The sequence below is a fragment of the Diabrotica virgifera genome, chromosome 3, assembly GCF_917563875.1.
Source record: "Diabrotica virgifera virgifera chromosome 3, PGI_DIABVI_V3a".
NCBI lineage: Eukaryota > Metazoa > Arthropoda > Insecta > Coleoptera > Chrysomelidae > Diabrotica > Diabrotica virgifera.
In genome coordinates, this window is record NC_065445.1 from 55,410,761 (window position 1) to 55,438,646 (window position 27,886).

General features: G+C 32.3%; 2 protein-coding genes across 2 annotated transcripts in view; both read right to left on the bottom strand.

The window, feature by feature from the left end:
• LOC126881076 (insulin-like growth factor 1 receptor) overlaps positions 1-27,886 on the bottom strand; it is a 220,555-nt gene that overhangs the window by 168,401 nt on the left and 24,268 nt on the right. The gene's annotated exons all lie outside the window — the stretch shown is intronic.
• Positions 1-27,886, bottom strand: part of LOC126882483 (insulin receptor-like) — a 57,070-nt gene that overhangs the window by 4,847 nt on the left and 24,337 nt on the right. The window lies entirely within an intron of this gene.

Here is a 27,886-nt window from a genome sequence, read left to right on the forward strand (position 1 = left end):
TGATAAATAATTAATATTTTTTTCATATAAATATGTGAAAACTATCTGCTGTTAAAGCACCTACACATGTCCCGACCTGACCACCTGCCACGACAGAACACCCCGACCATTCTTGTCGGGGTCAGCTCTACACAAGTCCCGACCAAACTACCCGACAAGGTGTTAAGTGGCCAACTGCCTAGCGCATTTTTTTAATTGCAACCTTGGTGAAATTTTTTATTCCTCATACCAATATAATATGTTTTGGTATAAGAAAATTGTTTTTTAAATTATAATAATTTTAAACTTGTGCATTTGTATGTTAATGAATACGGAAAGTGTTGTGAAAACAACGTTTAAATTAAACAAAGAAAATAATCGTTTCGTTTTGATTCAATTCGAGTCCCTTGCCATTCTCTGACACCCGATGTTTCGGAATCTATTCCTTGTCAAAGAGGCTTTGCAAGTACACTGAATTGGACCATAACGAAACGAATAAGATGGTGCAAATATTAAAATATTTGCACCATCAAATGTATGGTTAGTGGAGTATGGTTAGACTGTCGGTAATACAGAGTATGGTATGACAAGAAAGAAAATAATCGTTTTGTTTTGATTCAATTCGAGTCTCTTGACATCCTCTGACACCTGACCAATTCAGTCTTCTTGCAAAGCTTCTTTGACAAGGAATATATTCCGAAACAGCAGGTGTCAGAGGATGGAGGATTGGTTTTGATTAGTTCGCAATATGTACCATTTGCTAGTATGATTTAAGAATTTTGTTTTTAAGTGTTGTGTTAGGAACAAAAGATAAAACGCACATGTGGCTGCTATTAGCATCTGCGCTTTAACAGGCATCTAGCCTTGCGAACTAAGAAAAACATGTGTGGACATTCTTTTGTTAAGTGGCATTTTTACCCTTAGCGAACTAACAAAATATTATGCTGTTTTAGAATAGAATCAGGGCAGTTCTTTGTCAGCTTTTAAAAGGCGAAATGTTCATGTGTGTTTCTCTGTTAAGGTCGCGTCATATTATAATGCACGTCGCGTTTTCGGCACGTAGCGTTTGCAGACCGGCAATCGGACTGCCCATTCACATTATCATACATAGAACGTTTACGTTGGTTTCAGTTTGGTGCGGTGCAGATGTGTTTATTGTCACAACACATGTTTACATGATAAATTGCCTCGAAAACTACTTTTTAAATTAGACCGACCAGTATCGTCGCCCCGGCTAGCGAAATTATTCCGATTCGATATATTTAAACAAACTTACTCAAAAAGAAGTCCTTATAACATATCCACAGGGTGCCGGGCGGTACCGTGGTCGAAAAATTGTTTAAACATTTTTTTTAAACAAATTCACAAAAATATTTTTTTTCATTTCGAGCAATATTTTTTTAGATAAACTGGGTCATTCTGGGCAAAAAAGGTCTCTTGTCATTTTTCTCTAAAATTGATTGTTGTCGAGTTACATGCGATTAAAAATTTGAAAAATGCGAAAAGGCCATTTTCAAGGCTTAATAACTCGATTAAAAGTATTATTATGAATTTCAGTAAGTGACCAAATCAAGTTTCAAACCCCTTCTTCAAGGTCCCAAAGAGATTTTTGTCATTATTTTACTACAAAGCTGTTATTTTTAGTTATTAACAATTAGCGCTATAGTCCAACTGTATCGTCGCCCCCGTTAGCGAAACTATTTCGATTAGATGTTTTTGCACAAACTTACTCAAAAAGAGTCCTTATAACAAACACATCCACAGGGTGCCGGGCGGTGCCGTTGTCAAAAAATTGTTTTAACAATTCTTATTAAACAAATTCACAAAAATAATTTTTTCATTACGAACGATTTTTTTTTAGATAATTTGGGTTATTCTTAGCAAAAAACATATCTTGCAAAAATGCGGAAATGGCCATATAACTCGACAACAATCAATTTTAGAGAAAAATCACAAGAGACCTTTTTTGCCCAGAATAACTCAAATTATTATTAATTTGGGTTTAATTAAATTATTAATAAAAAATTCTTTTTGTGAATTTGTTTAACAAAAATTGTTTAAACAATTTTTAGACCACGGCACCGCCCGGACCCTGTTGATGTGTTATAAGGACCTCTTTTTGAGTAAGTTTGTGCAAAAAAATCTAATTTCGCTAACGGGGGCGACGATACAGTTGGATTATAGCGGTAATTGTTAATAGTTAAAAATAACAGCTTTGTAATAAAATAATGACAAAAATCTCTTCAGGACCTTGAAGAAGTTGTTTGAAACTTGATTTGGTCACTTATTGAAATTCATAATAATAATTTTTAATCGAGTTATTAAGCCTTGATTTTTCGCAATTTTAGAGAAAAATGACAAGAAACCTTTTTTGCTCAGAATTACCCAAATTATCTAAAAAAATATTGCTCGAATGAAAAAATATTTTTGTGAATTTGTTTAAAAAAGATTGTTTAAACAATTTTTCGAGCACGGCACCGCCTGGCACCCTGTGGATATGTTATAAGAACATCTCTTTTAGTAAATTTGTGCAAAAAATCGAATCGGAATAATTTCGCTAGCGAGGCGACGATACTGACCGGTCTAAATACTCGGTATCAAATTCAAAGAAATACCTACATAAACAACAAGGGGAAAACGACCCGTATCTGTCAACATCCGAAAAATATTGTTTTCGAATGAACCGAACGCAGACGTAACGTGTCTTATACGCTACGTTACGTGTCTTATACGCACAATATGAATGGTTCAATTTAAAACCCATTAAATTATATTTTTCGTAAACGAAACGCTACGTGACGAAAACGCGACGTGCATTATAATATGAGGCGACCTTTATTCTCCCGTTCGCAATAAGTTTAAAAACCTCTCTCGCTAATAACTGTCAACACGGTAATGTGTATAATAAAGACTCTCTTTCTCTCGTTCGCTATTAAGACAATTTAATCGTTATTTCGCGTATTTGTTAAATTCGTTGCTATGTATGTTAATAAATGTTTTGTCGCTTAATAATATTTTTATTTCTCTACTCTGCACAACCCTTTCGCGTTTGGTAGTAACTTGAAACCAAGACCAAATAAATCGTAGAACCAGTTGCCCCAAAAGTTCACTATTTGTTAATATCGAAGGACAAGCTCTTCTTCTCGCAGGGTGTAGTGTGTGGTCCAAAAATATTCACCGATGTCCAATTAGGCAAAAGAGAATAATTAACCCCTTTTCGCCACGATGGGGTGAGATTCACAAATAAAAACTCTCGCCAGAAAGACTGAATTAAAAACCTCGTGTTACCAGTATGGTTAAAATATACGGCACCAAGTTGTAAATTCTCACAGTTACCACCTAATTATTTGTGTGTAAATAGGTCATTAAAATTTATAGACCGATCTATTGGTCGGGTGTTGGAATAGCAAGACCACTCGACCAAATGGGTGAGGTGGTCAGGTCGGGTCGTCGTCAGGTCAGGACGTGTGTAGGCGCTTTAACTGACGAAATGACGCAATGTTTCAAATACAAGTCAACCAATTTGTGACTAAATAATCATGGATTGACTTGTATTTGAAACAAACGCGCGACTACAAATCGCAAGTGGAGTCCGGCGCTTATGCATTATAGTGTTTTCGCCATCGCCACAGAGTAATAAAATGGTAGATGCAGACTCTTTCAGATTTGGGTGCCTGTATTAGGGTATACAGGTATAATACCCGAATCTGAAACAGTCTGCATCTACCATTTTATTACTCTGTGGCGATTGCCGCACATTTTATGCTTTTTTATCAAACCACTTTCTTGGAAACCTTTTACCTTTTAAAAAAATAAGGGATTTAAAAGATAAAATATTAAATTTTAATTTAATAGGATGTTATAGTCCTTGAAATAACTTTTAAATGATTTTTGGTGAACCTGATACTATAAAAATAAACCAAGTTATTCTAAAAAAAAAAACAATTTCAAAAACATTTTTTTGGAAAATATTTTGGAGTATTGTAGTTTGAAAAATTTTTGAAGCATACATTTTGATACCATCAACTCCTTCTGGAGCTCATTTGATAGGTATTTATGAGTACTTTGGCAAGTGTTTAGAGGGTATATTTTATAAAATGCATCGTTTCCCAGTTATTTAAGCTTAAATACTTAGATTTGACTAGCCGCCGAAAAAAATATACAGTAAAATATGTATAACTCACTTTGAATTAATATTAAAAGGTTTTTCAATAATTAACAAATTTATTAGCTTCAATTTTGGTAATGATACCTTTTTTGTAAAAACTTATAATTCTTGATTTATTTATGGAAAATGGATTTAAACCTTGCATTTTTTCACGAAAAATTAAAATCTTTTATTAACGGCAGTCTCGTGAGAAAAAGTATCACTTTCTGCACTAGTTAGGAAATAGTTATATTCGCTATAGACGCGATAGCTGGGTTCGGGCAAGCAGTCGAGTGAGGGGAAGACACATTCAGCATGAGTTAGGAACAATATTTTTTCTAGGGCCGTACGTTTGGAATAAAGCCACAAAAAATAGAGTTATATCAATTTTTACTAAGAAGTGAAAATACACAAATTAATTCTTTGGCAAGGTTGTCAAAATAATTTTATTTCATCGAATTATCGAGATAATTTCATTAAAACATTAATACAATTAGATAAATTTGAAATAAATTAGTAAATAATATCTAAATATTAGTTTATTGCATGTATTATAATATTATAGTATAATGCCATATTTCAAGGTATTTTGCACGCCGTGAGGGAAAGTGCAACTTTCGGAAACGAAATGCGTGCGGGAAAGTGGCTCTTTTAGCACGGCCGTAGAAAAATAATTTTATCTACTCTATGTCATATTATGTATAAATTTTTAGTTTGTGAAAACTGTCATTATAGATAGCAGTGCGTGAAGGGTTTAAAGTGTGCGTGAAGTAACAATGTATTTTAAATGGGATTTACTTTTTCGCACACTTTCAATGGGTTTTTTGGCACACTTTCATATAATCAAATATCCTTAACTTTCGCGTTGTCATGGTGATGACAATACGAGCAATGACTTACAACAAAATTTTTGACAGTTTTGTGGTTTGATAAAGTTAGAATTTTTAAATGTCAAAGTTATAAAAATTGTATAATAGAAATGAATTCCAGTGACGAAGAGTTACAGTTTTTTTATTTGTTTATCGTAGATAAAATATTGTATGAAACTGTGCGTGAAGTACTTTTTGCGAACTTACGCGAAATAAATAACTATTAAATTTTTTAAAGTATGCATTGTCTAATTTTTTAATTGTGTTTATCATTTTTATTCTGAAATCAGTAGAAGTTACCAATTAGTAAATTCAAAGAAGTTGGCAATATTATACTTCCAGGCAATGTCTTTCTTTGACACTATCTATATATTTCGGAGGCTTTAAATTATAAATAAATTAGTATAATTTCAATTTTTTGAACCGCCTAACTGAAATACTTATGTCGCTAGGCAGAGGCGGCTCCAGCCCATGTAGCGCCCTTGTGCAGTCGATGCCCTGGCGCCCTTTAGTAGACGCGCAGTCAAAATGGAATAGTCGAATAAGTACCTACCTAGCACTAGTACATAGGGTATTAGAGGGTATTAAATGATGTCGGGAGCCAATAGGTAATATTCACGGCGTCAGAACAACCTACCCAAATTTGTTAAAAATATTTAATTAAAAAGGAACTTTTTTACCCCGCGACACGTGTACAAACGCCTTTGAAAATGCCCGGCAAGTCCCAAGCAATTTGACTTTTATAGTTTTCACAACCATTTCGGAAACATTGTCGGTTGTCTTCAAATGAATCAAAAGATTGCCGCCCGTCCGTTGGACGGACAGCCGGGCGGGCGGCAATCTATAAATCGTGCTTAAGTGCCAATGTAATTTTTCATTAATCGTTTTAAAGCATATTTTATGTTGAGACAAAGTAAAGGACCCGCTCTTTGGCGCTCGGCGCCCCCCAACATCCCGGCACCCGTGTGCACCGCCCACCCTGCACAATAGGTAAAGCCGCCTCTGTCGCTAGGTAATTTAATTAACTATAATAGTGGTAATGACTTTGGCTGCTTTTGCGTTTTGTGTACCACTGCAAATAATGATATGTACCACAGATTGAGAACCGCTAATCTAATGCATACACGTCTTGTTAACCTGACTAACAAAGCAGTAAGACAAGCGCAACACGTTTATAACGGGTTTACTACGGTCATAATATGCTGTTGTAACCCGTATGCTCCTCGTTTCGCTGTCTACGTATACCGGTTTGACAACGTTTCGTGCCATGCACGTAGCGTATCGGCACCAGCAAAATATTCTCGCCGGCAATTCTTGACGATACGTGCATGGCACGCGACGGTGTTGACCGGTGACGGAACGCCCTGGTGGGCATGATTCCTCTAAAATGTTAAGTAACATTTTTTTTGTCTGATACGATCCTAGTACGGTCATAGTATGGCACGGTGTAGTGGGCAGATACCTTAAAGGACGATTCATATTTATTCGTTCGGGCACGTAGCGTTTCGTTTCCGAAAAATATTGTTTTTATGGTTTTAAATATGAACAATTCATACTATACGGAGCGTATAGTATCAGACAACTCTTTGTTAAATCAGGTTTTTATATTTTTCGGAAACGAAACGCTACGTGCCCAAACGCATAACATAATTCGACCTTAATAATCGATTTCTAGGTTCATTCCTAGTAAATGCAAAAAACGTAATTACTTCTCACATTTCACTACACAATATAATGTTATTTTCTCTGAAAGCGCTGACAGTCATAACATGACCTTATATCTCTATACTAAGTCTAGACATTATGAAGCAAAATACTGCAAATATGGAAAATTAATCGTTTACGTGTCGTCTTGTAATTTTATAATATGCAAGTAAATATTATTTGTTCATTTAAACTAGAACATCTCACAACGTCATTTAGGTAGTATGTAGTTTAAAAGGTAACACATTTAAAAAATATTTAGACGAGTTATTCTTATAGTTGGATCGTCTACTTCAAAAGGGGACTGATTAATATTCTCCGTAACTTAAGTTTTTAGCACATTACATTATATTAAGGTACATTTACCTTTTAGTATAGAATACTATATAGTAGGGGAGCAAAATATGCTAAATGTGCACTCACTCGAGCGTTATGGGGACCTATTGGGTTGTGAAGAGTAGGTCCTAAAACCAAAAAAAGTTAAGTAAAGTTTAGTGGGCGCTTGCCATTTTTTAATTTGATTTTCCATTTCCAACAATAGTTTTTTCCGATTATAACGCCATCTATCCATAATTCGAAAAGATGTTTCGAATAAAAGTTACTTATTTTTACGTAAGGAATCCAAATCTGCAATAAAAAATGGGGGCTCTTATTTGAGATTTTAAAGTAACCCCCTACCCCACCTCTGTGGTGGGTCGTGTTTGGTGCCGTTCGATAGATTTTTTAAAAAATATTGAATAAGTGTATTTTACAGTTTTTCGATTTGATGTCCATTTCGCGAAATATCGTTGGGTTCGTATTTAAAATATTAAATTTACCCCCCACCCCTCTCCGTGGAAAGTCGTGTTTGGTATCATTCGATAGATTTTTAAAAAATATTGAGCACATATTAAAAAAAAAGACTAAGTTTTCAATCTAATAGCACATAAAACAACATCAAAAAATGTTACTCTATATCCTACCAGATTGAAAACAATGGGAACCTTATCTGGTAACACCTCTGAGGCTTCTACAATTTGCAAGCCATAACGAATGCTGAGACTAAGGAAGATGAGGGGATTTTACAATTTATAATTCACGTCCCATCTGCTCAGCGCGGTAAAGTTCCAACGAGAATGGTTCCCTTTGTACTCCAATCAGAGTAAATATGTAAATAAAAAATGAATAACCATTTTCAATTTCGTTGCAACACGAAACTACAGCCGCATAATTATTCCAGTTCAATCAGAGAGTGCAGCAAGCACCTCTACTGGTTTCGAAACTTATTAGTTTCTCATCAGGAGGCACATATGCTGCTCTCTCTGACCCAACTAGGACAAACCCCGGCGTGCAGTCACTGATTGCAATGAACGAAATGGCAGGGATGCCCTAGCGGCAACTGCTAGCAAAAGACTAAGTTGCCGCGTGTTTCGTGTTGCAAAGAAATTGAAAATGGTTATTCATTTTTGACATATTTTTTCGTTTTTCGATCTGTCATTCATTTCGCGAAATATTCGCTTTTTTCTTGTGAAACTTTGGGACTCACCCATTTCCTTACGCCCGGCCCAAATCGTCAGATTTTTGAAATATACACTATCTTGCATGTACTTAACTTACCTTATCTTAATCTGACAATTTTGAGTTGTCGTAAGGATAGATTTTTTTTTCGGGCCCCCCTTAACGAACTCCCCTGTGTTAATACCCAATATATGGTAGAGGTACATCTGCAGGGTACCAGGTTTCTCCCCATATGATAATCTGACGCGCTCGAGTAACTGCAAAAATCCCCGCTTGGGCTCCCCTACCAATAGAAAGATACACATAGTTTCAAAAGTTATGCATCGCATCACCCAATATTTTCGCTATTATTAATTATTTTCAGAAACTACTGTCATCATGTGTAAAAAAATATCATATCGTTGACAGATATTTTTTGTTTTAAAAGAACTCCTGCTTTTTTGGCCTGCGTAAATTATAAAGGAAAAACAACAACAGCAAGAAATATTAGTGATGGAGGTCAGTAAGTTTGAAAGACACATTTTTTTCTGGTAATAAAGTACTAACCGGTCTCTTTTTAGTTATTCACTGAAGTGTTTTCACTGCTGTTCAATATTTGCTCACGCGTTCCTTTTCCAAACACGAAGCCGCATTGTTTTTCGGCTATCTCTAGAAGTAGAAAGTTCTTTAACCGTGCATTAATTATATGATGTATTTTACATATTTATATGTGTTATTTTAAATTATAAATAATCTTAATATTACATAGATACATAAATCATACTAAAATATAAATTATGTATTATCCTCGATATGTTATTGACTTACTAATCGTGATAATATTTTCTTTCTACTCAGGGGCGGTTTCTCCATTGGTTCACTTGTGCAGTGAACACCCAATACAATTTCATTAAAATAAAGTTTCTTTTTTTTAAATCTTATTAATATTATAGTATCATTAAACTATATTTTTGAAATCTCATAGAATCATTAAAATATAACTTTATTTATGAATCATATTTATTTACTCTAAGCCGCTGGATGCACGTAGCAAGAGCAGAGTAATACATGCTCTGGTGCAGAATTCAAATTGAACCAGCCGCTGCTAACCTACGCCTGTAGTTAGAAAGAGAAATCTTAAAATCGGCGAAAAAGCATTTCGCCTATCTAAAACAGTGAGGATTTGTGCAGTGCACCCAGAGACCAGTGGAGCGTTTCGGTTCACAGTCTGGTACAATATTTTCTGTTGGTGTTATCTTCATACTTTAATGCTCGTGTTATCGATGTTTTTGCAAAACACAAAAATCGAAGAATGGATTTTTTGTATAAATAAAATTAATAAATTCAATAAATTGAATACAAAAATTACAGACATTTTTATATTATTTTTAAAGTTTAAATTTTGCTTTGATTTATTAATGTATTGCATACGATAATAAAACGTATGTCATATTTCTTTTATGTTTTATTTATATAGGAACAACAGTAATAAATAATATCAAATTTATACAATAACGGGCGAGGCCCTCAAAAGTTTTTTGCCTTTGCCACAAGTGCCCGCGGCTCTTATCCACCATTTCTATAATTACATTCCTTAATTGAACACCCTTTTTAAATTATCACAAGTCGCCACTGCTACTGCCTTCCTCTTTTAGTATGGGTTACCACATCCTACTGTATTCTACTGAGATATTTGCGACACAATTGGTTTCATTTAGCATAATTAGAGGCGCTTCTTTGATTTTTCTATTTTTACTATCTGTTTCTCTCGGGACTATACTTAAATCTTAGATAGAATATTGTATGTATGTTTTTATTATAATATTTTCCGCACCAACAATCTTAAGTACGTAGGTATTTTGATACCTCATTCAATATTAATTAATAAATTAAGGATAAGTCTAGAAATGCGTATTTTTTTTTCAAAATATTATCTGATTCAATATTTTCACTGTCGACCTAATAAATTTTACGTAATTTTTGTTGCAAATAATGTTTGGCTAAAAGAATTACGAATAACTCACAAATTAAAGCAGTTAGGTATAGGAAATGCTTAAGAAATAAAAAAGTACCATAAAATATCATTTCATTACAATACTAAAATACAGGGTGTTCAATTTAAGAAACTCATAAAATACTCATTCCAAGTTTTGATCAACTCTGTATACTATATTTACACATTTAGGTATATTAATAATTTGTAACAATAGTAGAGTACAGTAAGGTCTCGTTTTATGCGGTGGATACGTTCTACAGAAAAGCGCATAAAAAAGACTTTACTTGCATTGAAAAAGTAGGGATACGTTCCGTAGTTTTCTAAAATCACATAAAATGGTGGACGTTAGTCCACCAAAAATTGTATGTGTTTGATGTTTTTTTCTCCATTAGGCCAAATAAAATCTTAAAGAAGGAATTAAAACGCAAACTAACGATATTGAAATAGCAAAAACCTCTTCTAATGAAACATAAAACTGTATGACACTTAAAATTAAATGTTTCAATCCAGAAATCAAAATGACCCGTGTTGAGCTGCCCCCCCCCCCCACTTCCAAAAATCAAAAAACAAATAGCTCTGATTTATGAGCTATTTATGAGCTTTCATATTCCGCAAAATAAAAATTTTGAGCTCGATCCACTGAGCAGGAATTTATTACTTTAGTGGGGGGGGGGGGGGGCCTGAGTCAGCCCCCCACTACTTAAAAATAGGAATATTGAATCGGTTTTTGCGGCAGAATTACGAGCTATTTATGAGCTCTTGAAATTATATAGTTTCGATTTTTGAGCTCATCCCCTTCAGCCCCAAACAACCCTTTAATTGATTTAACTTAAGAAAAAAATTCTGAGAAAACTTAAAATATATCGTATTGCGGATATAATTCCTATAGCTTATATACTCTAAGAATAAACTATTAAATCACGTGCATTTCGATTATTGAGCTACAACCCCTTCGCAAGAAAACCACCCTATCTTCCCGCCTTAAGAGAAAGTTGTACTTAAATGCAATAAATTAATTATTTGGCGACTACATATCATTTAATAATTTATAATCTTCCAAATTACGCGCATTTAGATCAGTAAATTGCAATTTATTTTGTATAGTGCAGTCACTAAAGGTAAAAATTAACGATTACCTTCAATTTCGGTGAACCTTCATCGATTTGCACGAAAATTGGTCAGTGGTTAGAGGATACGTCAAGAAACAAAGGTGACATGGTACCACCTTGCGCCTTTACCCTGAGGGTGGATACCGCCCCTTCTCGGGGGTGAAAATTATTTTATAAAAAGTAACTGCACAAATCAATAAAAGAACAAATTAAAAGCAAAATTTATTATATAAAGTTATTAAAATAAGTCAATACTTTTTAAGTTATTAAAGATCAAAGATTTTAATAATTCGTGAAAAAAAATGCATGTTTTTAAGCGGTTTTTCGTAAATCACTGAAAAACTGTAAGTTTTTACAAAAAAGTTAATAGTAGTTTAATTCGTATAGCTTATATTCTAAGAATAAACTCTTAAATCACGCGCCTTTCGATTATAGAGCTACAACCCCTTCCCAAAGAAAACCATCCCATATTCCCGGCTTAAGAGAGAGTTGTACTTAAAATAATTTAAATTAATTATTTGGCGGCTACATATCGTTTAATAATTTATGAGCTCGCAAAATATACACATTTCAATTATTGAATTGCCATTTTCTTTCTATAGTGCAGTCACTGAAAGGCGCGTGATTTAAGAGTTTATTCTTAGAATATAAGCTATACGAATTAAACTACTATTAACTTTTTTGTAAAAACTTACAGTTTTTCAGTGATTTACGAAAAACTGCTTCAAAACATGCATTTTTTTCATGAATAATTAAAATTTTTGATCTTTAATAACTTAAAAAGTATTGACTTATTTTAATAACTTTATATAATAAATCTTGCTTATAATTTGTTCTCTTATAGATTTGTGCAGTTATTTTTATAAAATAATTTTCACCACCGAGAAGGGGCGGTATCCACCCTCAGGGTAAAGCCGCAAGGTGGTACCATGTCACCTTTGTTTCTTGAGGTATCCTCTAACCACTGACCAATGTTCGTGAAAATCGATGAAGGTTCACCGAAATTGAAGGTAATCGTTGATTTTTACCTTCAGTGACTGCACTATACAAAATAAATTGCAATTTACTGATCTAAATGCGCGTAATTTGGAAGCTTATAAATTATTAAATGATATGTAGTCGCCAAATAATTAATTTAATGCATTTAAGTACAACTTTCTCTTAAGCCGGGAAGATAGGGTGGTTTTCTTGCGAAGGGGTTGTAGCTCTTTCGAATGCACGTGATTTAATAGTTTATTCTTAGAGTATATAAGCTATAGGAATTATATCCGCAATACGATATATTTTAAGTTTTCTCAGCATTTTTCTCTTAAGTTAAATCAATTAAAGGGTTGTTTGGGGGTGAAGGGGATGAGCTCAAAAATCGAAACTATATAATTTCAAGAGCTCATAAATAGCTCGTAATTCTGCCGCAAAAACCGATTCAATATTCCTATTTTTAAGTAGTGGGGGGGCTGACTCAGCCCCCCCCACTAAAGTATTAAATTCCTGCTCAGTGGAACGAGCTCAAAATTTTTAGTTTGCGGAATATGAAAGCTCATAAATAGCTCATAAATTAGGGCTATTTGTTTTTTAATTTTTGCAAGTGGGGGGGGGGGGCAGCTCAACACGGGTATCAAAATGTGCTGTTTATTATACTGTAACTTGAAATCAGCAACATTTACGCCCGTAGTGCAGTCACTGAAGGTTTTCACCTCCAATTTCGTTGAACCTCCATCGATTTTCATGAAAATTGGTGAGTAATTAGAGGATACCTCAAGGAACAAAGGTGACATGATGCCAACTTGCGCTTTTACCCTAGGGGTGGATGCCATCCCTTCTCGGGGTTGAAAATTATTTTATTAAAAATAACACCATAAGTCGATAGAGGGACCAATTATAAGCAAAATTTGTTATATAAAGTTATTAAAATAAATCAACACTTTTTGAGTTATTAAAGACCAAAAATTTTATTTTTTCGTAAAAAATGCATGTTTTAAATCGGTTTTTCACGAATAAATCAAAAACTATAAGCTTTTACAAAAAAGTTGTTATTACTGAAATTGAAGATAATAAAAAATTGAATACATTCCTCATATAAAAAACTAAACTAATGTTAGTTCAAAGTGAGTTATTGGCAATTGAATGTGTATTTTTTTCGACGAGTACTCAAATCTAAGTATTCAAGCTTAAATAACGGGAAAACGATGCAATGTATAAAATATTCCTGCTAAACATTTGTCAAAGTACTTCGAAATAGCTATCAAGTGAGCTTCAGAACAAGGTAACAGCGTCAAAATTAAGTAAGTTATAATGAAAATAAAAGAACCGTTTCGAATTTTTTAGGAAAAAGTGAAAAATAAAACATACGCCATTTCCACAAAAATTAAAATCTATAGTAATCCTTACAAGAACTTCTTTTTATTAGCATAAGTAATGTTTTCGATAATTTTGACCGGTTTAGAATGCATATTTTTGAAAAAAAGATATAATTAAAAAAAAACATAATTTTTAAAATTATTGTAATTCTCATATTCTTTTGATAATACTCCAAAAATACTCAATAAACGTAAAAAATTATATATAACCAAATTTTAGTTTTTTCTGTGCCAAATATTTTACCTGTTTTACTATTTCTATAGGGTAAAAAATAACCGAGATAGAAACGTTTAAATCTTAAATTTTGCTGTGGGAACCATGCAACCGGGGCCATTTAACCTTTTATTTTTAAAAAAGTAAGGGGTTTAAAAGATTAGGTTCAACGTGCTTAAATAGTACTTGGAATTGACTTTCAAACAGTTTTTAGATGAACCTGACATCGTAAACACGAACGGAGTTATTAAAAAAAAAAAATTTGAAAAAATTTTTAAAAGATAAATTTTGAAAAAATTTTGGTGCATAAATTTTAACGCTAGCAACATGTTCGGGAGCTCACTTGATAGATATTTTTAAGTACCTTGACAAATGTTTATAATAAGCTTATATTATAAAATGCATCAAATTTCAGCTTGAATACTAGAGTTATTTACCCGCCAAAAAAATATACGTTCAATTACCTATAACTTACTTTTAGTTAACATTAAAAGGTTTTTCTAGTAAGAGGTTTGTTTAATTTTTTATTAGCTTCAATTTTGATAATGATAACTTTTTTGTAAAAACTTACACTTTTTGAGTTATTGATGAAAAATTGGTTAAAAACATGCATTGTTCTCAAGAAAAATTAAAATCTTTGATGTTTAATAACTTAAAAAGTTTTGATTTATTTTAATAACTTTAAATAACAAATTTTGCTTGAAATTTGTCCCTCTATCGAATCATGGGGTTATTTTTAATAAAATAATTTTCTATTCCCATCCACTCTCATCCACTCCCAGGGTAAAAGCGCAAGTTGGCACCATGTCACCTTTGTTCCTTGAGATATCCTCTAACCACTCACCAATTTTCATGCAAATCGATGGAGGTTCAACGACATCGGAGGTAATAGCTCATATCCACCTTCAGTGACTCCACTACCGGTAACATAATCAATTAAGAGCAAACAGTAGCGATCAACAGGTAGCGAAAACGCGTTCCAAGATTGCGGCTGTAATTTTGAATATTTTTTCGAGATATTTGGCACACGTATTCGTAATATAATAAAGAATGGCGGTACAGAGCCCAATTTGAAAAATATATTAATATGTGAAAATTACTCTGTAATTAACTACAATATTAAAAAACGAGCCTGTTCCGCCATTAAGAAGAACAAAAAAATACACTTTTTTCAAATAAACTTTTTTATCCGATACCTAGATTTTGTGTCATTTTGGAACTACTAATGAAATAAAAAATTTTAGTAGTTTCAAAATGACACAAAATCTAGGCATCGGATAAAAAAGTTTATTTGAAGAAAGTGTATTTTTTTGTTCTTCTTAATGGCGGTACAGGCTCGTTTTTTTAATATTGTATTTAATTAGAGAGTAATTTTCAGATATTAATATATTTTTCAAATTGGGCTCTGTACCGCCATTCTTTATTATATTACGAATACGTGTGCCAAATATCTCGAAAAAATATTCAAAATTACAGCCGCAATCTTGGAACGCGTTTTTGCTACCTGTTGATCGCTACTGTTTCCTCTTAAAGTTGATTTAATTACCCAGATATAGTAATTACCCATATGAATTGCATTGATAAAGGTACCAACTTAAAATTTAAAGTCCACTTTAACTGATTATGAAATCGAGCGTTAAACTCTTAAGTACTTAAACTTTTAAATTTAGTTTCAAAAAATTACAGGTTATACCTTTCAATACAAAACTCAGATTGATGTAATAGCTACATGCTACATCATGGAACAAGGGGAATATAGTCGGAAAAATGAAAGAATACCCATGAACGAACATATAAAACACGCTGTATTTTCCTGTCACCATGTCACACAAAAAATTGGCCAGCGCAAGTACATGTAATAATTATTATTACATGTACGTGTGACATGGTGACAGGAAAATACAGCGTGTTTTATATGTTCGTTCATGGGTATTCTTTCATTTTTCCGACTGTACCTGAATTGCAAACCCTCAGATTAATGACACCTGGATGGGAATAGTTAATATTAATTATATTAGTTATTAATAATAGAAATTTTTGGATGAACTACAAACCGCATAACTTCAAAATTGCATAAAAAAATCTGCATAAAAAGAGACCTTACTGTATATTAAAAATTATTGAAACATAAATAGAGGTTTTCAATTCTACAGGGTGTCAATATTGCCAATATAATATTGCTACGAAATTGATAAAAAACGCAATTAGCTTTTAAAGTATTTCGTATAACATTAAAAAACCTTATATTTTATGAAAGAACACATCGAGAAGAATCCAAAAATGTTAAAATATACAGGGTTTTCCATTTAATAAAACATAATTTTGTTATACGGGTGGCTGTATACTTCGTGCGGAGTTGGAGCCACTCTTATTGAGCTCATTGACTCATTTATTGTGGTGAGTCACTCCACATTCTTTCTTCTCTCCAGTTAACTATTCTAATCTAGGGTTCCTCTTAGCGTCCTCTGTTATTTTCCTCCATATATCCCAGTCCTGTATTTTCTGTCTCCATCTTGGCACTTTCAATCTTTTTATATCCTCCAATACCTGGTCTTTCCACCTACTTTTTGGTCTTCCTTTCACCCTTGTTATATTTGGGTTCCACATTGTGTCTTTCCTTACATCTTTTTCTTCTCCCATTCTTCTTAAGTGTCCATACCACCGTAGTCGCTGGGTTTTTATAGCTTTCACTATATCCTCGCCTCCTAGTATGTCTCTTATTTCTAAATTCAAGAGCCTTTCATAATCTCCGTGCACTGTTTTCTTTGCTCCATAAATTCTTTTTATCATTGTTCTTTCAAATATTTTTAACTTTCTTCTTCCCTCTTTGTTAGACTCATGGTTTCTGCCCCATAAACTTTTACCTAAATAACTTTTTCGTATTTTTTCCGACAAACGAGTAATTGAACTTTCCCGCACTAATGCCCAACCCTGTATGTTAAAAATATAAATATGAAAATAGTTTGTTTATATATCTTCTAGAATTCAGAAATATACTGTAGATTGTTATTTTAATCATTGCTGCTATATAACGTTTAAAAATTGGAAATCCTTTGAAATAGATATGTATGTAGGTAGTCCAGGGCCCATCTGTTTTGAGATGGACGTTGAGAGGTGACTCAAATTTTTTTTGCAGAAATTGCTTGAAAATAACTCAAACAATAATATTTGAGTTATCCTCCCTCTCAAAAAGGTCCGGAACATTGTTTAAATAATCAAAATGTCAAAAAATGAAGGAAAAATTCGATTTTTTTCTTCGTTTTTTGATTATAACTTTAAAAGTACTCCTTTTCGAGAAAAGATGTACTAACATAAAAGTTGCGTAATTAAATTTCCTACAACATAGAATTTGTTAAAAATTTAAAACGTAGTCACCCTTGTTGCAAAATAGCAATTATTGCGAAAAAAACATTCAAAAACAAGTATTCCTATTTTACGTTTTTCAACCATTCATGCTACCCTTAGGACCTTCATATTTCACCCAGAAAAACTTTATAATACAGTAAAATAATACTGTAAATTTCATTAAGATCGGTTATATAGATTTTGCAAAATAAATTTTGCAATCCAGCTTTCGCAAAAAAAATTCATTTTTTCAAAATGTTACAGGACTGAAAATAAAGTAGATAGCAAGTTGAATTTTTTTTTGCATATAGAAGTGTACTTTACCTTTCATTTGCAATTTGCAAAATTAAAATCGATGAACTACCACGGCGTCAGGAATTTTTTTAAATAAACATTAATTATTGGTGCTACGCGCAGGACAGCGGTGTTCGATTCACACAAGTTGATTTCCACTAAAATTTCTTCCAATCTTTATCTAATATATTATTTTCTTACTCTACATTTTGTTGTATTTTAATATTTTAATTCCACAAAAATCAAACTAATTTTATTATTGTTTGTGAAATATTGTTTAAACAATTGCATATGTTTAAAAATAATAAACTTTTATTCTCCAAGTTAAAATATATGCACAAAGAAAGTTTTTGCTAAAAAAAGTGTCATTTCAAAGGATAGAGTATGTGTTTTTATTTTGCAATAAACAAATTTATTTATTTATATCGAAATGTAATAAAAATTAAAATGCATCAATCATTATCAAAGGTTGTTGGAATGCCCAATCAGAGCAAACTATCCGCTGTCCTGCGCGCAGCACCAATAATTAATGTTTATTTAAAAACGCCGTGGTAGTTAATCTATTTTAATTTTGCAAATTGCAAATGAAAGGTACAGTACACTTCTATAAGCAAAAAAAAATTTCAACTTGGTATCTGCTTTATTTTCAGTGCAATAACATTTTGAAAAAATGAATTTCTTTTGCGAAAGCTGGATTTCAAAATTTATTTTGCAAAATTTATTAAACCGATCTTAATGAACTTTACAGTATTGTTTTACTGTATCATAAAGATTTTTTGGGTGAAATATGATGGTCCTAAGTGTAGCATAAATGGTTGAGAAACGGAAAATGCGAATACTTGTTTTTGTATGGTTTTTTCGCAATTATTGCTATTTTGCAACAAGGGTAACTATTTTTTAAAATTTTAACCAATTGTGTATTGTAGTAAATGTAATTACGCAACTTTTATGTCAATATAACTTTTCTCCAAAATGAATACTTTTAAAGTTATAATCAAAAAACGAAGAAAAAAATCGAATTTTTCCTTCATTTTTTGACATTTTGAATATTTAAACAATGTTCCGGACCTTTTTGAGAGGGAGGATAACTCAAGTATTATTATTTGAGTTATTTTCAAGAAATTTCTGTAAAAAAATTTGAGTCACCTCTCAACGTCCAAATGTACTAATATTTTTACAGATGCGCCCTGGTCTAAGGTACCTTATTTGATATTCTGTATCTGTAGAAATCGTTGACGTCTCTATTTACCTCAATCTCCATTTCATTGTTTGTCTTCTAAATATCTACAACGAATTGTTTTTCGTCGCATAGGAAGGATAATGAAATAGCGATTGAAGTAAGTCCTTAAACCCCCTTTCCCGTTTTTGTCTGCGGTAGAGGATGGTTGATTATACAAAAGCACGCGCCATTGATTTTGATTGGTGTTTAAATAAATGGTTATCAGTGTTTCTCTTAATATTCGCCACGTATTTCAACAAAATTATTGTCAATACTAGCTATATTTCTATCGTATTTCTAGTAAACAAGTAAATAATTTGTTTGTGTGACGCTATTAAAATCACGTAGATTAGCGTCGCGCTTGTTTTTTGTTAGACGAGCAAAACATTCTATATTCGCAAAAAAATAAGTAAACTAAATTCAAATAAAACAATTGTTGTTCATTCAATAAAGTTTATTTTCTGGTTGTTATGGTGACGACACGATTTTTCAGATTTTATTGCTAGGGACATAATTTTCAGGAACTGTTGTCGATGAATAGTAATGAACCTATTAGCCTGAGGGCTGTTTGACATTTTTGAGTAGGTATTTTAGGTAATCTGAAAATTTTTCAGGTAACTCTTCCATGATAGCCTAATACAAAAATGCCGATCTGGCTGAAGGATAGCGGTTATTTTCCCCAAAAATCCCCCCCCAACTTAAAAATCGGTAAAAATTATTATTACAAAAAAGACCATTGACGTGACTTTAAAGTAAATTTAAATATTCAAATGTAAAGAAAATAAACAGGCCATGCGATTTGCGAAAAATTTTAACTCTGCATGATGCATGGGCCCCAGGATTATTTTCAGAGAGTGCATCTGAACTTCAGAAGATTGCATCTGAATCTGCACATACTATTAACCAGTATAAAATATACAACTATACATGGATAGCTATGTATGTACTTTCTTTCCGGACAGGGGGGTGCAATTGTTGTTTCGACAGGGTATTTTCTAATATGAAAAATAAATATTCTAAAAAGGACCGGTTTATTTTGGTGAAATTTTCTGCTAGGTGCCAGGTGCAAAACTGCCAGGTGATCAAACAAATTACGTGGCATGTGAATGAAAAGCGCAGTCTGAGAAAGAGAGAATACCGCACATCACGTTTTTTATTTCTTACTATTGTCCAAAGTAGCTCATTTTTCTTTCCTTCATAGTGTTGAGTGTTTCTTTTGCCTTTTTCATCTTTCTTAATGTTTCAGTGTTTGTTACGTGTTGTGTCCATGATATTTTTTACATTGTCCGATAACACCACATCTCAAAAATGGCAAATCTTTTTTCAGATGCGCTCGTGATTGTCCAGGCTTCGACTCCGTGTAAAAGGACAGAGAATACGTATCAACTCAATTATTTAATTACTAGTTAATTTTTAATTAATTCTAAACACACATTACAACTATTTACAGATCATATAGAAGAGGAATCTGAGTCTCGAGGGGAGTCTGACGAAGAAGAAGAAAATAAATATTTTAGCTCACATGAAGAGTTTAAAGAAAAATTACAAGATTCGGACACCGAATTAATTTAATTTTTATACTTTTCTACCGATATATTTATAATAATAAATTTATCTTTTTCTCTCACATTTGAAAAATCTTTTGTATAGTACGTATTATTTTCCTTTAATTAATAAAATGTTGAAATGTTGAATGGGTTGCATGTAAGAGTTCATTTTAAATGAAGTAAAAGACAGACGTACTCCCAATCATTTATTGTAATTTCCGACGACCGGTTTCGCTCTCTAAACTATGCAGAGCATCTTCAGGTCAACGGTTACAAGTTACTAAATGATTCGGATACAAGGAGCGTCTGTCAAAAGGATACAAATTGAGAGTACATCTGTCTTTTACTTCATTCAATAAAATGTTACTTAAAAGTCTAAAATATAATAATAATTATTCCAACACCTTGGGGCACAACAAGATGGGTATCGCCATGTCACGTGATTTTGCTCGAGCGAACGGACTCGCTAGATAGAGGACGCAAACAGCTATCGGTATTACGCTCTTTCTCACACTGTTGCTTATCTACAGAGTTTCTCATTCATATGTACGTGTAATTTGTTTGATTACCTGGCAGTTGGAAAATTTCACCAAAAAAAACTGTCTTTTTTAGAATATTTATTTTTAATATTAAAAAATACCCTGTCAAAATAAAAACTGCACCTCCCTGTCCGGACGAATGTACAGTATTTCTCATGATCATTTTTCAGTGCGTAACAAATGATAGGAAAAAGGGTAAATCCGTGATAATACACATTTATGACATTTATTCTAACATGACATTTTAGTTAAATCTGACAGTTGTCACATTTTATTTTCAATTTGGAATAAAAACAAATCAAAAGTGTTTCTTGCATTTATAAAATGGTATTTTCTTTGATTTGTATAGTCTTATAAATTATACAGATTATATTTGTAATATTATTATCTAATTAAAAAAAAATATTTTTTTATTATGGCGCCATCTATCGACAACTAGAATAACTAGAATAAATGTTATAAAAATGTCACCGACGAAATGTAATCACCGACGTGATTACATGCGAAAAACTGTGACGCACTGAAAGATGATCATGAGAAATACACATAGCTATGCATGTGTAGTTGTATGTTTTATACTCGTTAATAGTATGTATGTATATGTTACAGTTCAAGTTGATTCTCAGTTAGAGTTGACTCCAACTAGTTGGAGTCAACTCCAACTGAAACGAGCAGTAAAAGTTGATTTTAAAAATTTAAATCAACTTTTACTAGTTGGAGTTGACTCTTCCTGGATCGATTCAGTAAATGTTGATTATACGAGAATCTCAAGTGCATTTTTGATGAGTGTGCGTTTCTTTGTTTTGACCGTTTCAACTACTTATTAGTATAGTCTGTAACGTCGCCCCCGTTAGGTAAATTATTCTGATTCGATTTTTTGCACAAACTTACTCAAAGAAATACATCCGTATAACAATCCTTACAACAAATACACAGGGTGTCACGCGGTACCGCGGTCGAAAAATTGTTTAACCAATTTCAGTAAAGTCAGTCAGTAAAGTGACTCTTTATCGAACGAGTCTGATATTACGAGCAGAGGAACAGACGCGTTCGATAAAGAGTATTGAGGCGGTGCGTACAAAATTGTATCGTTAATCATAAAAAACATTAACACTTACTTACAACTTTGAGGATTTTTTTTTAATTTTAGACTATATAAAAATTTCGTATGACAGTAATGACAGTAATGACAGATGACTTTTGCATGATGGCCGGTTTTGATGTTTAATCGATAGTTATCAATATTGTATACCTACCTAATTACTAAATCTGTAAAGTTTTGATTTATTTTATATGAATATAATTGCGAAACACTACAGAATTTTACTTTTTGACATAAATTTTATTAATAATACGATAAATTTTGTACAATATTTTTAATAATTAAAGTAAATAAATTTTAATTTCACTCAAATAAATAATCGATTGCTGCCATTGACCACTTACATTCAATCTCGGTTAATTTGATTAATTATCGCGGCAGGTAAAGTAACATTCTTCTTTCAATACAACAAAGTGTTACTTTACTGCCGAAAATGAGGGCAAAGAGTACACTAATGAATGATTTTAGTGAAGTTTGGCGATAAACAATGATTTTAAACAAATTCGCAAAAATACATAGTTTTTTCACTTTGTACAATTTTTTTTAGATCCGTTGGGCCTTTTTTTCTCTAAAATTGACTGTTGTCGAGTTATTAGCGACTTAAAATTTGAAAAACGCCAAAATAACCATTTTCAAGGTTTAATAACTCGGTTAAAGATAATTATTGTGAAAGTCGAGCGAGCGGCCATGGAGTAACGGCATAATCGCTGGCCTCATACGCTAGCGCACGTGGGTTCGAGCCCTGCTAAAGACAAACCATTTTCATTTTCAATAATGACATGAGCCGTCTCACCGTGCCTCGGAGAGCACGTTAAGTAGTCGGTCCCCCTGGGCTTGTGTACATCGACACTAGTTACTTGAAACAGGGTTAAAGATGTAATTGGCGCCGGAACTGTCCGAAAGGAAAAAATGCCATACGATATTATATATTATGAAAGTCAGAAACTAAAAAAATCAAAGATTAAAGCTACCTCTATAAGATCCTGAAGAAATTTTTGTCATTATTTCATTAATAATATATTATTTTTAATTATCAACAATGAGCGCTAACCGTGTATTGAGGCGCCGTCAATGTGAGTGCGAGTGAGATTCACCATTGGATGGCTGGAATGGTGCATCTCTTTAGCACTCACCATTGACGGCCGCCTAATGCGCACTTAGCGCTCATTGTTATTAATTAAAGATAAAGCTTAGTAATAAAATAGTGACAAAAATTTCTGCTGGATCTTGTAGAGGGGGCTATAAACTTTGATTTGGTCACTTTCTGACTTTCATAATAATGGATTTTAACCGAGTTATTAATGAATCGCATTTTTCAAATTTTAAATCGCGTATAACTCGACAACAATCAATTTTAGAGAAAAATCACAAAATACCTTTTTTTGCTCAGAATAACCCAAATGATCTAAAAAAAATTGTTCGAAGTGAAAAACTTATTTTTGTGAATTTGTCTAAAAAAATTGTTTAAAAAACAATTTATCGATCAAGGTACTGCCTGGCACCCAGTAGATTTGTTATAAGGACCTCTTTTTGAGTAAGTTTGTGCAAAAAATTCGAATCGGAGTAATTTACCTAACGGGGGCGACGATACAGCCTAGACTAATTTGAACATATTCAGTAACATTTAATTTCTAGAATCGGCTGTTTGTGTGAATCAGAATCAACTTTTACTAAATACTAAATGGCATTGGGAAGAGTATACTTTTCCTAGTTGGAGTCTACTTTTACTAGTAAATGTTGAATATAAATCTTCATTTTATATTTATAATCAACTTTTACTGAAATCAGCCGTTAGAGTTGACTCCAACTAGTTGGAGTCAACTCCAACTGGATAATCAACTTGAACTGTAACATATACACCTAATAGGTGCGTTCGCGGGTACAGTTGACAATTGTCGCCGACAATTTCTAACCTCACTTAATATAAATAATATCGTTAATAGATAAATAAATAAGGTATATTTACTTTTACTTTTAATTAATATTAATAACTAATTATTAAATTACAATAGGTAAATATACCTTGTATATTTATCTATTAACGATATTATTTATATTATTTTAAAGTGCGCATGCGTTTTCTGACAATTTATCCAATTTTCTGACAATTTCAGGTACCCGCGAACGCACCCGATCTGAGCTACAGCTCAGAACGAAACATTGAAGCATGGAACCAAGGTTGATTTAGTCACGTAACAAGAACTGACGTCAGACCTGTGAGACATAAAAAGACAGCAGCACACACATTTCTACGTTCTCAGACATTCCTAAAACAAATCAACAGAACCATTTTTGGGAACGATGTTGCCAACCGTATCTATATATAACATGCCAACTATTTTATAGGAATTAGCATAGGCGTAACCAGGGGGGTTTTGAAGTATTTAAATGTCTTTCGGTTTAATATATAATGAAATATGTACTTGATTAGTCACTCGTATGATTTAATATAGGGTCGGCGTAGATCAGGCGGTATTCTTTTTCTCATTATCATCTTTCAGTGCGTCACAGTTTTTCGATTTCTTTCTAACGCATTAAATTGTATGTGACAGAAAAAAGGCACGTCGGTGATTACATTTCGTCGGTGACATTTTTATAACATTTATTCTAGTTATTCTAGTTGTCGATAGATGGCGCAATAATAAAAAAATAATTTTTTTTAATTAGATAATAATATTACAAATATAATCTGTATAATTTATAAGACTATACAAATCAAAGAAAATACCATTTTATAATTGCAAGAAACACATTTGATTTGTTTTTATTCCAAATTGAAAATAAAATGTGACAACTGTCAGATTTAACTAAAATGTCATGTTAGAATAAATGTCATAAATGTGTATTATCACGGACTTACCCTTTTTCCTATCATTTGTTACGCACTGAAAAATGATCATGAAAAGGACAATAGTATGCTTGGCTCGCGTGCTGGTAGGCCGGGGGTCAAATCCTAGCACTGGCAAGAACAGCTAGACATTTCTAAAATGTCTATAGGCCCCAGGTCGACTCAGCCTGAATAAAATGAGTACCTTGGGTAAAACCAGGGATAATAATAGGCGGTTGAAGCGTAGCACTGGCCCTGTTACCTTCCTTGTATACCGTTGTCCCTAGATATAGCAGACTACCCTGCTATAATCCCAAAGCCGCGGCGGCGGTATAAAACGGGAGACTATTATTATTATGATTTAACATATATCTTATAAGTTCTAAAGTATGAGATTAGAATAGAAAACTATTAGTATTTGACAAAATCAGTTGGTTATGAGTTACGAATCGTTACAAATCGAATGCAATTATAAATGATTTGTGAAGGTTTCATAAAACACTGTAACAGTGGAGGTATGATCACGTGTTTTTGTCGTAAATTTTACGACAACGCGCCCGATGGAAGGTTAAACTGTAATTAAAGTTCATAGTTTTCTTATACCTTAAATATATTGAGACACCCCGTACATAATCAATTACTTCCTGTCTAAAATATTTAACATATAATAACATTATAATTAATTCAAATAATTATAAAATCCGTCAGTCCCGGGTAAAAGGAGGTCGTTGTTGGGAATAAATTTTGCTTTTATAAAGTTATATTTCGTTACTCGGACGGTACTAAAAAGCTTAGGCTCATGTTTATGATGTCCCAAGTCCCAAAAGAAATTTATGAAATTGTATAAAGTCCCTGTTGGGCCATATAAAAAAACGATATTGAATAAATAATATTAAGGCATGAAATTTTGTGAATGCATAACTCTTTTATGCTTATCGGCATCGGCCATGCCACATGAAACAGCTGACGAGGAAAAATTCTACTATACTGCACATTGATATGGAACATATAGCCCGATCAAAGAACAATCTGAGCGCAAAAAAATAAAGGAAGGATGAAAATTTGGGAATAGGTAGTTGAAATTGTCTATTATTATATAAGAAAAAGTTTACAATTCTACATCCCCTCCATTTTGCAAAAATGGAGGGAAATACCCCCTATCGAAGGTGAAAAATATACATTCAAAATAAGACCGGAATTGGATAAAATGACTGATTCTAAGCAACTTCTGTTCTATACAGTTTTCTCACTAAGTCAATACTTTTCGAGTTATTTGCGAGTGAATATGTTCATTTTTAACAAAAAAAAACATGTTTTTGGACCGTCTATCGCAAATAACTCAAAAAGTAAGTATTTTATCGAAAAAATATTCTTAGCAAAAATAAAGCTTATAAAAAATTGAAAAAAAAAAACGGTGTATGCATGAGGTCTGTACACCCAGTAGAGGCAGAGTTGTAGCTAATGAAAAGTAGGTTCTTCTTCGTCAAATTTCAAATCGCATATTTCAATGTGAAATAACCCAAAAACGGAGCACTTTTCGGGGAAAATTAATTTCAACTTTTTTAAAGTGTTTAAAAAAAGGTTTATTTTTGTTTTTTAGAAAAACTTGTTACATTAAAAGTAAGTGAGTTACGCTCAAAGTATTGTTGATCACTTTTATTTTTTGGTAAAAAATCGCGAAAATCACCCCCTAATTAGCATCGCAAATAAATTTTATCATTACCACTTCACAGGTTACTTTGCTTATGTATTATTTATATGATCTGTAAGCTTCGGCGGTTCAAAGTGCTTATTTTTGAAAAAACGGTAGTTAAAATGGCTTGAACGAGTAACTAATCACGAGTTTAGGCAAATTTTGAACAGCCATAGCATAACCAATTTTTGTCTAACAAGGAAACAAAATATCAAAAATATTCAGAAAAGCAAAACGTACATTTTATTACTTTTTGAGGTTTTTTGGCATTACTAATAATTTTTAAGTTAATTCCATAAAATATTCCATTTTTTTTAATTAAAAAAAATGTTTTATTTTAAACCCAACTTTTTTTCAAAAATGAGCACTTTGTACCAATGAAACTTATAGATAATATAAACAATATATAGGTAAAGTAACTTGTGGAGCGGTAACGATTAATTTTATTTGAGAAGCTAATTAAAGGATTAGCCCAGGGCCCATCTGTTTTGAGATGGACGTTGAGAGGTGACTCAAATTTTTTTGCAGAAATTGCTTGAAAATAACTCAAATAATAATATTTGAGTTATCCTCTCTCTCTCAAAAAGGTCCGGAACATTGTTTAAATAATCAAAATGTCAAAAAATGAAGGAAAAATTCGATTTTCTTATTCGTTTTTTGATTATAACTTTAAAAGTATTCATTTCCGAGAAAAGATGTACTAACGTAAAAGTTGCGTAATTAAATTTCCCACAATATAGAATTAGCTAAAAATTTTAAAAGTAGTCACCCTTGTTGCAAAATAGCAATAATTGCGAAAAAACCATTCAAAAACAAGTATTCGCATTTTACGTTTTTCAACCATGTCTACACCTAGGACCTTCATATTTCACCCAGAAAAACATTATAATTATAATACAGTAAAATAATACTGTAAATTTTATTAAGATCGGTTCTATAGATTTTGCAAAATAAATTTTGCAATCCAGCTTTCGCAAAAAAAATTATTTTTTCAAAATGTTACAGGACTGAAAATAAAGTAGATAGCAAGTTGAAATTTTTTTTGCATATAGAAGTGTACTGTACCTTTCATTTGCAATTTGCTAAATTAAAATCGATGAACCACCACGGCGTCAGGAATTTTTTTTTAAATAAACATTAATTATTGGTGCTACGCGCAGGACAGCGGTGTTCGATTCACACAAGTTGATTTCCACCAAAATTTCTTCCAATCTTTATCTAATATATTATTTTCTTACTCTATATTTTGTTGTATTTTAATATTTTAATTCCACAAAAATCAAACTAATTTTATTATTGTTTGTGAAATATTGTTTAAACAATTGCATATGTTTAAAAATAATAAACTTTTATTCTCCAAGTTAAAATATATGAACAAAAAAAGTTTTTGCTAAAAAAGTGTTATTTCAAAGGATAGAGTATGTGTTTTTATTTTGCAATAAACAAATTTATTTATTTATATCGAAATG